This window comes from Ovis canadensis, chromosome 20 (assembly GCF_042477335.2).
Source record: "Ovis canadensis isolate MfBH-ARS-UI-01 breed Bighorn chromosome 20, ARS-UI_OviCan_v2, whole genome shotgun sequence".
In the NCBI taxonomy this organism is placed as follows: Eukaryota; Metazoa; Chordata; class Mammalia; order Artiodactyla; family Bovidae; genus Ovis; species Ovis canadensis.
The window spans coordinates 6,245,182-6,258,871 of NC_091264.1; positions in this window are offsets into that span (position 1 = coordinate 6,245,182).

The following is a 13,690-nucleotide window of genomic DNA, read 5'->3' on the forward strand; positions in this document are numbered from 1 at the left end:
GGAACGCAGGGAATTCTTTCCCTACGAAACAGGGAAAGGATCCCTCATCTCGAGCTAGGAGGCGGAAACGGGGCTCCCCTGGATGTGTGCGGGATTCTCGTGCTTCCTCTCGAGTGGAGACGGGTATGTCGGGGAACTTCTTGAGTTGCACAAAGGGTGTAAAGGACCCTTTGGAAGTTCCAGTGGTTAGATGTGATTAGCCTGGAGAAGCCTCAGCGGAAATGGGCCTCATCTCGCCTGGAGGGCAAAACCTCCAGGATTTTCTCGAGTTGCGGCATGTGCACTCGACTTACGACGGGGACCTCAGGGTCCCGCTCTGGTGGCCTCAGGAAAGGCCAGTCCCCATGCGAGTTCCTCGGGGGCCTCTCGGGATTCCTCTCCCATCGATGCCGGGGAATACGTCCTTGTGTGGAGTCGGGGCCAGAACCTGAGGATTCGTCTCCAGTGCTGACATGCATCTTGGGGTACTTCTGGAGTCTCCCCAGGGGTGTCAGTCCTCGTCTCGAATGCGGGCAGACACTTGCGCTTTCCTCCAGAGCGGTAGCAGCAGTGTCACTCATTCCGACGCGTGGATCAAAGGATCTATGGTTTTCCCTCGATTCTTTCCCACGAGGCTTTCCCACGAGGCTTTCCCACAGGGCTGTCCCACGTGCACACGTGGCGGGAGTCGATCCTCGGCTTGAACGTCAAGGCAGTGCAGGGAAAACAGGTTCCTCTGGAATGGACTGACACATCTGGGGGAATCTTGGAATGGTGGCACGACCCTGGAGTTCCTCTCGCCTTTCCTGTGGAGAGCGCCTCCTCTTGAGATGCGACGGGAACGCCGGGAATTCTTTCCCTACGAAAGAGGGAAAGGATCTCTCATCTCGAGCTAGGAGGCGGAAACGGGGCTACCCTGGATGTGTGCGGGACCCTCGTGCTTTCTCTCAAGTGGAGACGGGTATGTCGGGGAAATTCCTGAGTTGCAGCAAGGGTGTGAAGGACCCTTTGGAAGTTCCAGTGGTTAGATGTGATTAGCCTCGAGAATCCTCAGCGGAAATGGGCCTCATCTCGCCTGGAGGGCAAAACGTCCTGGATTTTCTCGAGTTGTGGCAGGTGCTCTCGACTTTCGACGGGGAGCTCAGGGACCCGCTCTGGTGGCCTCAGGAAAGGCCAATCCCCATTCAAGTTCCTCGGGGGCCTCCTGGGATTCCTCTCCCGTCGATGCCGGGGCCTAAGCTCTTGTGTGGAGTCGGGCCCGGAACCTGAGAATTTCTCTCCAGTGCTGACATGGATCTTGGGGTACTTCTGGAGTCTCCCCAGAGGAGTAAGTCCTCGTTTCGAATGGGGGCATGCACGTGCACTTTCCTCCAGAGCTGTAGCAGCAGTGTCACGCTTCCCATCGCTTGGATCAAGGGATCAGTGTCTTTCCCTCGAGGCTTTCCCACGAGGCTTTCCCACAGGGCTGTGCCACGTGCACAGGTGGTGGGAGTCGATCCTCGGCATGAACGTCAAGGCAGTGCAGGGAAAACAGGTTCCTCTGGAATGGACTGACACATCTTGGGGAATTTTGAAATGGTGCCACGACCCTGGAGTTCCTCAGGCCTTTCCTGTGGAGAGCGCCTCCTCTTGAGATGCGACGGGAACGCCGGGAACTCTTTCCCTACGAAACAGGGAAAGGATCCCTCATCTCGAGCTAGGAGGCGGAAACGGGGCTCCCCTGGATGTGTGCGGGACCCCCATGCTTCCTCTCGAGTGGAGACGGGTATGTCGGGGAACTTCTTGAGATGCAGCAAGGGTGTGAAGGACCTTTTGGAAGTTCCAGTGGTTAGATGTGATTAGACTCGAGAAGCCTCAACGGAAATGGGCCTCATCTCACCTGGAGGGGAGGACCTCCTGGATTTTCTCGAGTTGCGGCAGGTGCTCTCGACTTACGACGGGGCCCTCAGCGACGCGCTCTGGTGGCCTCAAGAAAGGCCAGTCCCCATGCGCAGTTCCTTGGGGGCCTCTCGGGATTCCTCTCCCGTCGATGCCGGGGCCTAAGACCTTGTGTGGAGTCGGGGCCGGAACCTGAGGATTCCTCTCCAGTGCTGACATGGATCTTGGGGTACTTCTGGAGTCTTCCCAGGGTAGTAAGTCCTCGTCTCGAATGCGGACATGCACTTGCGCTTTCCTCCAGAGCGGTAGCAGCAGTGTCACGCAGTCCACCGCGTGGATCAAGGATCTATGGTTTTCCCTCGAGTCTTTCCCTCGAGTCTTTCCCACGAGGCTTTCCCACAGGGCTGTCCCAAGTGCACACGTGGTGGGAGTCAGTAGTCGGCTTGAACGTCAAGGCAGTGCAGGGAAAACAGGTTCCTCTGGAATGGACTGACACATCTGGGGGACTCTTGGAATGGTGGCACGACCCTGGAGTTCCTCTCGCCTTTCCTGTGGAGAGCGCCTCCTCTTGAGATGCGACGGGAACGCCGGAATTCTTGTCCTACGAAACAGGGAAAGGATCCCTGATCTCGCCCTAGAACGCGGAAACGGGGCTCCCCTCGATGTGTGCGGGACCCTCGTGCTTCCTCTCGAGTGGAGACGGGTATGTCGGGGAACTTCTTGAGTTGCAGCAAGGGTGTGAAGGACCCTTTGGAATTTCCAGTGGTTAGATGTGATTAGCCTCGAGAAGCCTCAGCGGAAATGGGCCTCATTTCGCCTGGAGGGCAAAACCTCCTGGATTTTCTCGAGTTGCGGCAGGTGCTCTCGACTTACGACGGGGACCTCAGGGACCCGCTCTGGTGGCCTCAGGAAAGGCCAATCCCCATGCGAGTTCCTCGGGGGCCTCTCGGGCTTCCTCTCCCGTCGATGCCGGGGCCTAAGACCTTGTGTGGAGTCGGGGCCGGAACCTGAGGATTCGTCCCCACTGCTGACATGGATCTTGGGGTACTTCTGGAGTCTCCCCAGGGGAGTCAGTCCTCGTCTCGATGCGGGCATGCACTTGCGCTTTCCTCCAGGGCGGTAGCAGCAGTGTCACGCAGTCCGCCGCATGGATCAAAGGATCTATGGTTTTCCCTCGAGTCTTTCCCACGAGGCTTTCCCACGAGGATTTCCCACAGGGCTGTCCCACGTGCACAGGTTGTGGGAGTCGATCCTCGGCATGAACGTCAAGGCAGTGCAGGGAAAACAGGTTCATCTGGAATGGACTGACACATCTTGGGGAATCTTGAAATGGTGCCACGACCCTGGAGTTCCTCAGGATTTTCCTGTGGAGAGCGCCTCCTCTTGAGATGCAACGGGAACGCCGGTAACTCTTTCCCTACGAAACAGGGAAAGGATCCCTCATCTCGAGCTAGGAGGCGGAAACGGGGCTCCCCTGGATGTGTGCCGGACCCTCATGCTTCCTCTCGAGTGGAGACGGTTATGTCGGGGAACTTCTAGAGATGCAGCAAGGGTGTGAAGGACCCTTTGGAAGTTCCAGTGGTTAGATGTGATTAGACTCGAGAAGCCTCAGCGGAAATGGGCCTCATCTAACCTGGAGGGGAGGACCTCCTGGATTTTCTCGAGTTGCGGCAGGTGCTCTAGACTTACGACGGGGCCCTCAGCGACGCGCTCTGGTGGCCTCAGGAAAGGCCAGTCCCCATGCGCAGTTCCTCGGGGGCCTCTCGTGATTCCTCTTCCGTCGATGCCGGGGCCTAAGACCTTGTTTGGAGTCGGGGCCGGAACCTGAGGATTCCTCTCCAGTGCTGACATGGATCTTGGGGCACTTCTGGAGTCTTCCCAGGGTAGTCAGTCCTCGTCTCGAATGCGGACATGCACTTGCGCTTTCCTCCAGAGCGGTAGCAGCAGTGTCACGCATTCCGCCGCGTGGATCAAGGGATCTATGGCTTTCCCTCCAGGATTTCCCACGAGGCTTTCCCACAGGGCTGTCCCACGTGCACACGTGGTGAGATTCGATCCTCGGCTTGAACGTCAAGGCAGTGCAGGGAATACAGTTTCCTCTGGAATCCAGTGACACATCTGGGGGACTCTTGGAATGGTGATACGACCCTGGAGTTCCTCTCGCCTTTCCTGTGGAGAGCGCCTCCACTTCAGATGCGACGGGAACGCCGGGAATTCTTTCCCTACGAAACAGGGAAAGGATCCCTCATCTCGAGCTAGGAGGCGGAAACGGGGCTCCCCTGGATGTGTGCGGGACCCTCGTGCTTACTCTCGAGTGGAGACCGGTATGTCGGGGAACTTCTTGAGTTGCAGCAAGGGTGTGAAGGACCCTTTGGAAGTTCCAGTGGTTAGATGTGATTAGCCTCGAGAAGCCTCAGCGGAAATGGGCCTCATCTCGCCTGGAGGGCAAAACCTCCTGGATTTTCTCGAGTTTTGGCAGGTGCTCTCGACGTACGACGGGGACCTCAGGGACCCGCTCTGGTGGCCTCAGGAAAGGCCAGTCCCCATGCGAGTTCTTCGGGGGCCTCTCGGGATGCCTCTCCCGTCGATGCTGAGGCATAAGATCATGTGTGGAGTCGGGGACGGAACCTGAGGATTCCTCTCCAGTGCTGACATGGATCTTGGGGTACCTCTGGAGTCTCCCCAGGTGAGTCAGTCCTCGTCTCGAGCGGGCCTGCACTTGCGATTTCCTCCAGAGCGGTAGCAACAGTGTTACAAGGTCCGCCGCGTGGATCAAAGGATCTATGGTTTTCCCTCGGGTCTTTCCCACGAGGCTTTCACACATGGCTGTCCCACGTGCACACGTGGTGGGAGTCGATCCTCGGCTTGAACTTCAAGGCAGTGCAGGGAAAACAGGTTCCTCTGGAATGGACTGACACATCTGGGGGAGTCTTGGAATGGTGGCACGATCCTGGAGTTCCTCTCGCCTTTCCTGTGGAGAGCCCCTCCTCTTCAGATGCGACGGGAACGCCGGGAATTCTTTCCCTAGGAAACAGAGAAAGGATCCTTCATCTCGAGCTAGGAGGCGGAAACGGGCTCCCGTGGATGTGTGCGGGACCCTCGTGCTTCCTCGCGAGTGGAGACGGGTATGTCAGGGAACTTCTTGAGTTGCAGCAAGGTGTGAAGGACCTTTGGAAGTTCCAGTTGTTAGATGTGATTAGCCTCGAGAAGCCTCAGCGGAAATGGGCCTCATCTGGCCTGGAGGGCAAAACCTCCTGGATTTTCTCGAGTTGCGGCAGGTGCTCTCGACTTACGACGTGGACCTCAGGGACCCGCTTTGGTGGCTTCAGGAAAGGCCAGTCCCCATGCGAGTTCCTCGGGGGCCTCTCGGGATTCCTCTCCCGTCGATGCCGGGGCCTAAGACCTTGTGTGGAGTCGGGGCCGGAACCTGAGGATTCCTCTCCAGTGCTGAATGGATCTTGGGGTACTTCTGGAGTCTCCCCAGGGGAGTCAGTCCTGGTCTCGAATGCGGGGATGCACTTGCGCTTTCCTCCAGAGCGGTAGCAGCAGTGTCAGGCAGTCCCCCCCGTGGATCAAAGGATCTATGTTTTTCCCTCGAGTATTACCCACGAGGCTTTCCCACGAGGCTTTCCTATAGGGCTGTCCCACGTGCACACGTGGTGGGAGTAGATTCTCGGCTTGAACGTCAAGGCACTGCAGGGAAAACAGGTTCCTCTGACACATCTGGGGGACTCTTGGAATGGTGGCACGACCCTGGATATCCTCTCGCCTTTCCTGTGGAGAGCGCCTCCTCTTGAAATGCGACAGGAATGCCGGGAATTCTTTCCCTACGAAACAGGGAAAGGATCCCTCATCTCGAGCTAGGATGCGGAAACGGGGCTCCCCTGGATGTGTACGGGACCCTCTTGCTTCCTCTCGAGTGGAGACAGGTATGTCGGGGAACTTCTTGAGTTGCAGCAAGGGTGTGAAGACCCTTTGGAAGTTCCAGTGGTTAGATGTGATTAGCCTCGAGAAGCCTCAGCGGAAATGGGACTCATCCCGCCTGGAGGGCAAAACCTCCTGGATTTTATCGAGTTGCGGCAGGTGCTCTCGACTTACAACGTCGCCCTCAGGGACCCGCTCTGGTGGCCTCAGGAAAGGCCAGTCCCCATGGGAGTTCCTCGGGGGCCTCTCGGGATTCCTCTCCCGTCGATGCCGGGGCCTAAGACCTTGTGTGGAGTCAGGGCCGGAAACTGAGGATTCCTCTCCAGTGCTGACATGGATCTTGGGGTACTTCTGGAGTCTCCCCAGGGGAGTCAGTCCTCGTCTCGAATGCGGGCATGCACTTGCGCTTTCCTCCAGAGCGGTAGCAGCAGTGTCACGCAGTCCAGCGCGTGGATCAAAGGATCTATGGTTTTCCCTCGATTCTTTCCCACGAGGCTTTCCCACGAGGCTTTCCCACAGGGCTGTCCCACGTGCACACATGGTGGGAGTCGATCCTCGGCTTGAACGTCAAGGCAGTGCAGGGAAAACAGGTTCCTCTGGAATGGACTGACACATCTGGGGGACTCTTGGAATGGTGTCACGACCCTGGAGTTCCTCTCGCCTTTCCTGTGGAGAGCGCCTCCTCTTGAGATGCGACGGGAACACCGGGAATTCTTTCCGTACGAAACAGGGAATGGATCCCTCATCTCGAGCTAGGATGCGGAAACGGGGCTCCCCTGGATGTGTACAGGACCCTCTTGCTTCCTCTCGAGTGGAGACAGGTATGTCGGGGAACTTCTTGAGTTGCAGCAAGGGTGTGAAGGACCCTTTGGAAGTTCCAGAGGTTAGGTGTGATTAGCCTCGAGAAGCCTCAGCGGAAATGGGCCTCATCCCGCCTGGAGGGCAAAACCTCCTGGATTTTATCGAGTTGCAGCAGATGCTCTCAGCTGACGACGGGGACCTCAGGGACCCGCTCCGGTGGCCTCAGGAAAAGCCAGTCCCCATGCGAGTTCCTCGGTGGCCTCTCGGGATTCCTCTCCCGTCGATGCCGGGGCCTAAGACCTTGTGTGGATTCGGGGCCGGAACCTGAGGATTCCTTTCCAGTGCTGACATGGATCTTGGGGTTCTTCTGGAGTCTCCCCAGGGGAGTCAGTTCTCGTCTCGAATGCGGGCATGCACTTGCGCTTTCCTCCAGAGCGGTAGCAGCAGTGTCACGCAGTCCGCCGCGTGGATCAAAGGATCTATGGTTTTCCCTCGAGTCTTTCCCACGAGGCTTTCCCACGAGTCTTTCCCACAGGGCTGTCCCACGTGCACACGTGGTGGGAGTCGATCCTCGGCTTGAACGTCAAGGCAGTGCAGGGAAAACAGGTTCCTCTGGAATGGACGGACACATCTGGGGGACTCTTGGAATGGTGGCACGACCCTGGAGTTCCTCTCGCCTTTCCTGTGGAGAGCGCCTCCTCTTGAGATGCGACGGGAACGCCGGGAATTCTTTCCCTACAAAACAGGGAAAGGATCCCTCATCTCGAGCTAGGAGTTGGAAACGGGACTCCCCTGGATGTGTGCGGGACACCACGTGCTTCCTCTCGAGAGCAGACGGGTATGTCGGGGAACTTCTTGAGTTGCAGCAAGGGTGTGAAGGACCCTTTGGAAGTTCCAGTGGTTAGATGTGATTGGCCTCGAGAAGCCTCAGCGGAAATGGGCCTCATCTCGCCTGGAGGGCAAAACCTCCTGGATTTTCTCGAGTTGCGGCAGGTGCTCTCGACTTACGACGGGGACCTCAGGGACCCGCTCTGGTGGCCTCAGGAAAGGCCAGTCCCCATGCGAGTTCCTCGGGGGCCTCTCGGGATTCCTCTCCCGTCGTTGCCGGGGCCTAAGACCTTGTGTGGAGTCGGGGCCGGAACCTGAGGATTCCTCTCCAGTGCTGACATGGATCTTGGGGTACTTCTGGAGTCTCCCCAGGGGAGTCAGTCCTCGTCTCGAATGCGGGCATGCACTTCGCTTTCCTCCAGAGCGGTAGCAGCAGTGTCACGCAGTCCGCCACGTGGACCAAAGGATCTATGGTTTTCCCTCGAGTCTTTCCCACGAGGCTTTCCCACGAAGCTTTCCCACAGGGCTGTCCCACGTGCACACGTGGTGGGAGTCGATCCTCGGTTTGAACGTCAAGGCAGTGCAGGGAAAACAGGTTCCTCTGGAATGGACTGACACATCTGGGGGACTCTTGGAATGGTGGCACTAACCTGGAGTTCCTCTCGCCTTTTCTGTGGAGAGCGCCACCTCTTGAGATGCGAAGGGAACGCCGGGAATTCTTTCCCTACGAAACAGGGAAAGAATCCCTCATCTCGAGCTAGGAGGCAGAAACGGGGCTCCCCTGGATGTGTGCGGGACGCCACGTGCTTCCTCTCGAGTGGAGACGGGTATGTCCGGGAACTTCTTGAGTTGCAGCAATGGTGTGAAGGACCCCTTGGAAGTTCCAGTGGTTAGATGTGATTGGCCTCGAGAAGCCTCCGCGGAAATTGGCCTCATCTCGCCTGGAGGGCAAAACCTCCTGGATTTTCTCGAGTTGCGCCAGGTGCTCTCGACTTACGACAGGGACCTCAGGGAACCGCTCTGGTGGCCTCAGGAAAAGCCAGTCCCCATGCGAGTTCCTCGGGGGCGTCTCGGGATTCCTCTCCCGTCGATGCCGGGGCCTAAGACCTTGTGTGGAGTCGGGCCCGGAACCTGAGGATTCCTCTCTAGTGTGACATGCATCTTTGGGTACTTCTGTAGTCTCCCCAGGGGAGTCAGTACTCATCTCGAATGCGGGCATGCACTTCCGCTTTCCTCCAGAGCAGTAGCAGCAGTGTCGCGCAGTCCGTCGCGTGGAGCAAAGGATCTATGGTTTTCCCTCGAGTCTTTCCCACGAGGCTTTCCCAAGAGACTTACCCACAGGGCTGTCCCACGTGCACACGTGGTGGGAGTCGATCCTCGGCTTGAACGTCAAGGCAGTGCAGGGAAAACAGGTTCCTCTGGAATGGACTGACACATCTGGGGGACTCTTGGAATGGTGGCACGACCCTGAAGTTCCTCTCGCCTATCCTGTGGAGAGCGCCTCCTCTTGAGATGCGACGGGAACGCCGGGAATTCTTTCCCTACGAAACAGGGAAAGGATCACTCATCTCGAGCTGGGAGGCGGAAACGGGGCTACCCTGGATGTGTGCGGGACCCTCGTGCTTCCTCTCGAGTGGAGACGTGTATGTCGGGGAACTTCTTCAGTTGCAGCAAGGGTGTGAAGGACCCTTTGGAAGTTCCAGTGGTTAGATGTGATTAGGCTCGAGAAGACTCAGAGGAAATGGGCCTCATCTCGGCTGGAGGGCAAAACCTCCTGGATTTTCTCGAGTTGCGGCAGGTGCTCTCGACTTAGGACGGGGACCTCAGGGACCCGCTCTGGTGGCCTCAGGAAAGGCCAGTCCCCATGCGAGTTCCTCGGGGGCCTCTCGGGATTCCTATCCCGTCGATGCCAAGGCCTAAGACCTTGTGTGGAGTCGGGGCCGGAACCTGAGGATTCCTCTCCAGTGCTGACATGGATCTTGGGGTACTTCTGGAGTCTCCCCAGGGGAGTCAGTCCACGTCTCGAATGCGGGCATGCACTTGCGCTTTCCTCCAGAGCGGTAGCAGCAGTGTCACGCAGTCCGCCGCGTGGATCAAAGGATCTATGGTTTTCCCTCGAGTCTTTCCCACGAGGCTTTCCCACGAGGCTTTCCCACAGGGCTGTCCCACGTGCACACGTGGTGGGAGTCGATCCTCGGCTTGAACGTCAAGGCAGTGCAGGGAAAACAGGTTCCTCTGGAATGGACTGACACATCTGGGGGACTGTTGGAATGGTGGCACGACTCTTGAGTTCCTCTCGCCTTTCCTGAGGAGAGCGCCTCCTCTTGAGATGCGACGGGAACGCCGGGAATTGTTTCCCTACCAAAAAGGGAAAGGATCCCTCAGCTCTAGCTAGGAGGAGGAAACGGGGCTCCCCTGGATGTGTGCGGGACCCTCGTGCTTCCTCTCGAGTGGAGACGGGTATGTCGGGGAACTTCTTGAGTTGCAGCAAGGGTGTGAAGGATCCTTTGGAAGTTCCAGTGGTTAGATGTGATTAGCCTCGAGAAGCCTCAGCGGAAATGGGCCTCATCTCGCCTGGAGGGCAAAACCTCCTGGATTTTCTCGAGTTGCGGCAGGTGCTCTCGACTTACGACGGGGACCTCAGGGACCCGCTCTTGTGGCCTCAGGAAAGGCCAATCCCCATGCGAGTTTCTAGGGGGCCACTCGGCATTCCTCTCCCTTCGATGCCGGGGCCTAAGACCTTGTGTGGAGTCGGGGCCGGAACCTGAGGATTCCTCTCCAGTGCTGACATGGATCTTGGGGTACTTCTGGAGTCTCCCCAGGGGAGTCAGTCCTTGTCTCGAATGCGGGCACGCTCTTGCGCTTTCCTCCAGAGCGGTAGCAGCAGTGTCACGCATTTCGCCGCGTGGATCAAGGGATCTATGGCTTTCCCCCGAGGCTTTCCCACGAGGCTTTCCCACAGGGCTGTCCCACATGCCACCGTGGTGGGAGTCGATCCTCGGCATGAACGTCCAGGCAGTGCAGGGAAAATACTTTCCTCTGGAATGGACTGACACATCTGGGGGACTCTTGGAATGGTGGCACGACCCTGGAGTTCCTCTCGCCTCTCCTGTGGAGAGCGCCTCCTCTTAAGATGCGACAGGAACGCCGGGAATTCTTTCCCTACGAAACAGGAAAGGATCCCTCATCTCGAGCTAGCAGGCGGAAACGGGGCTCCTCTGGATGTGTGCGGGACCCTCGTGCTTCCTCTCGAGTGGATACGGGTATGTCGGGGAACTTCTTGAGTTGCAGCAGGGGTGTGAAGGACCCTTTGGAAGTTCCAGTGGTTAGATGTGATTAGCCTCGAGAAGCCTCAGCGGAAATGGGCCTCATCTCGCCTGGAGGGCAAAACCTCCTGGATTTTCTCGAGTTGCGGCAGGTGCTCTCGACTTACGACGGGGACCTGAGGGACCCGCTCTGGTGGCCTCAGGAAAGCCCAGTCCCCATGCGAGTTCTTCGGGGGCCTCTCGGGATTCCTCTCCCGTCGATGCCGGGGCCTAAGACCTTGTGTGGAGTCGGGGCCGGAACCTGAGGATTCCTCTCCAGTGCTGACATGGATCTTGCGGTATTCTGGAGTCTCCCCAGGAGAGTCAGTCCTCGCCTCGAATGCGGGCATGCACTTGCGCTTTCCTCCAGAGCGGTAGCAGCAGTGTCACGCAATCCGCCACGTGGGTCAAAGGATCTATGTTTTTCCCTCGAGTCTTTCCAAGAGGCTTTCCCACGAGGCTTGCCCACAGGGCTGTCCCACGTGCACACGTGGTGGGAGTCGATCCTCGGCTTGAACGTCAAGGCAGTGCAGGGAAAACAGGTTCCTCTGGAATGGACTGACACATCTGGGGGACTCTTGGAATGGTGGCACTAACCTGGAGTTCCTCTCGCCTTTTCTGTGGAGAGCGCCACCTCTTGAGATGCGAAGGGAACGCCGGGAATTCTTTCCCTACGAAACAGGGAAAGAATCCCTCATCTCGAGCTAGGAGGCAGAAACGGGGCTCCCCTGGATGTGTGCGGGACGCCACGTGCTTCCTCTCGAGTGGAGACGGGTATGTCCGGGAACTTCTTGAGTTGCAGCAATGGTGTGAAGGACCCCTTGGAAGTTCCAGTGGTTAGATGTGATTGGCCTCGAGAAGCCTCCGTGGAAATTGGCCTCATCTCGCCTGGAGGGCAAAACCTCCTGGATTTTCTCGAGTTGCGCCAGGTGCTCTCGACTTACGACAGGGACCTCAGGGAACCGCTCTGGTGGCCTCAGGAAAAGCCAGTCCCCATGCGAGTTCCTCGGGGGCGTCTCGGGATTCCTCTCCCGTCGATGCCGGGGCCTAAGACCTTGTGTGGAGTCGGGCCCGGAACCTGAGGATTCCTCTCTAGTGTGACATGCATCTTTGGGTACTTCTGTAGTCTCCCCAGGGGAGTCAGTACTCATCTCGAATGCGGGCATGCACTTCCGCTTTCCTCCAGAGCAGTAGCAGCAGTGTCGTGCAGTCCGTCGCGTGGAGCAAAGGATCTATGGTTTTCCCTCGAGTCTTTCCCACGAGGCTTTCCCAAGAGACTTACCCACAGGGCTGTCCCACGTGCACACGTGGTGGGAGTCGATCCTCGGCTTGAACGTCAAGGCAGTGCAGGGAAAACAGGTTCCTCTGGAATGGACTGACACATCTGGGGGACTCTTGGAATGGTGGCACGACCCTGAAGTTCCTCTCGCCTATCCTGTGGAGAGCGCCTCCTCTTGAGATGCGACGGGAACGCCGGGAATTCTTTCCCTACGAAACAGGGAAAGGATCACTCATCTCGAGCTGGGAGGCGGAAACGGGGCTACCCTGGATGTGTGCGGGACCCTCGTGCTTCCTCTCGAGTGGAGACGTGTATGTCGGGGAACTTCTTCAGTTGCAGCAAGGGTGTGAAGGACCCTTTGGAAGTTCCAGTGGTTAGATGTGATTAGGCTCGAGAAGACTCAGAGGAAATGGGCCTCATCTCGGCAGGAGGGCAAAACCTCCTGGATTTTCTCGAGTTGCGGCAGGTGCTCTCGACTTAGGACGGGGACCTCAGGGACCCGCTCTGGTGGCCTCAGGAAAGGCCAGTCCCCATGCGAGTTCCTCGGGGGCCTCTCGGGATTCCTCTCCCGTCGAAGCCGGGGCCTAAGACCTTGTGTGGAGTCGGGGCCGGAACCTGAGGATTCCTCTCTAGAGCTGACATGGATCTTGGGGTACTTCTGGAGTCTCCCCAGGGGAGTCAGTCCTCATCTCGAATGCGGGCATGCACTTCCGCTTTCCTCCAGAGCGGTAGCAGCAGTGTCACGCAGTCCGTCGCATGGAGCAAAGGATCTATGGTTTTCCCTCGAGTCTTTCCCACTAGGCTTTCCCAAGTGGCTTACCCACAGGGCTGTCCCACGTGCACACCTGGTGGGAGTCGATCCTCGGCTTGAACGTCAAGGCAGTGCAGGGAAAACAGGTTCCTCTGGAATGGACTGACACATCTGTGGGACTCTTGGAATGGTGGCACGACCCTGGAGTTCCTCTCGCCTTTCCTGTGGAGAGTGCCTCCTCTTGAGATGCGACGGGAACGCCGGGAATTCTTTCCCTACGAAACAGGGAAAGGATCCCACATCTCGAGCTAGGAGGCGGAAACGGGGCTCCCCTGGATGTGTGCGGGACCCTCGTGCTTCCTCTCGAGTGGAGACATGTATGTCGGGGAACTTCTGGAGTTGCAGCAAGGGTGTGAAGGACCCTTTGGAAGTTCCAGTGGTTAGATGTGATTACCCTCGAGAAGCCTCAGCGGAAATGGTCCTCATCTCGCCTGGAGGGCAAAACCTCCTGGATTTTCTCGAGTTGTGGCAGGTGCTCTCGACTTACGACGGGATCCCCAGGGACCCGCTCTGGTGGCCTCAGGAAAGGCCAGTCCCCATGCGAGTTCCTCGGGGGCCTCTCGGGATTCCTATCCCGTCGATGCCGAGGCCTAAGACCTTGTGTGGAGTCGGGGCCGGAACTTGAGGATTCCTCTCCAGTGCTGACATGAATCTTGGGGTACTTCTGGAGTCTCCCCAGGGGAGTCAGTCCACGTCTCGAATGGGGGCATGCACTTGCGCTTTCCTCCAGAGCGGTAGCAGCAGTGTCACGCAGTCCGCCGCGTGGATCAAAGGATCTATGGTTTTCCCTCGAGTCTTTCCCACGAGGCTTTCCCACGAGGCTTTCCCACAGGGCTGTCCCACGTGCACACGTGGTGGGAGTCGATCCTCGGCTTGAACGTCAAG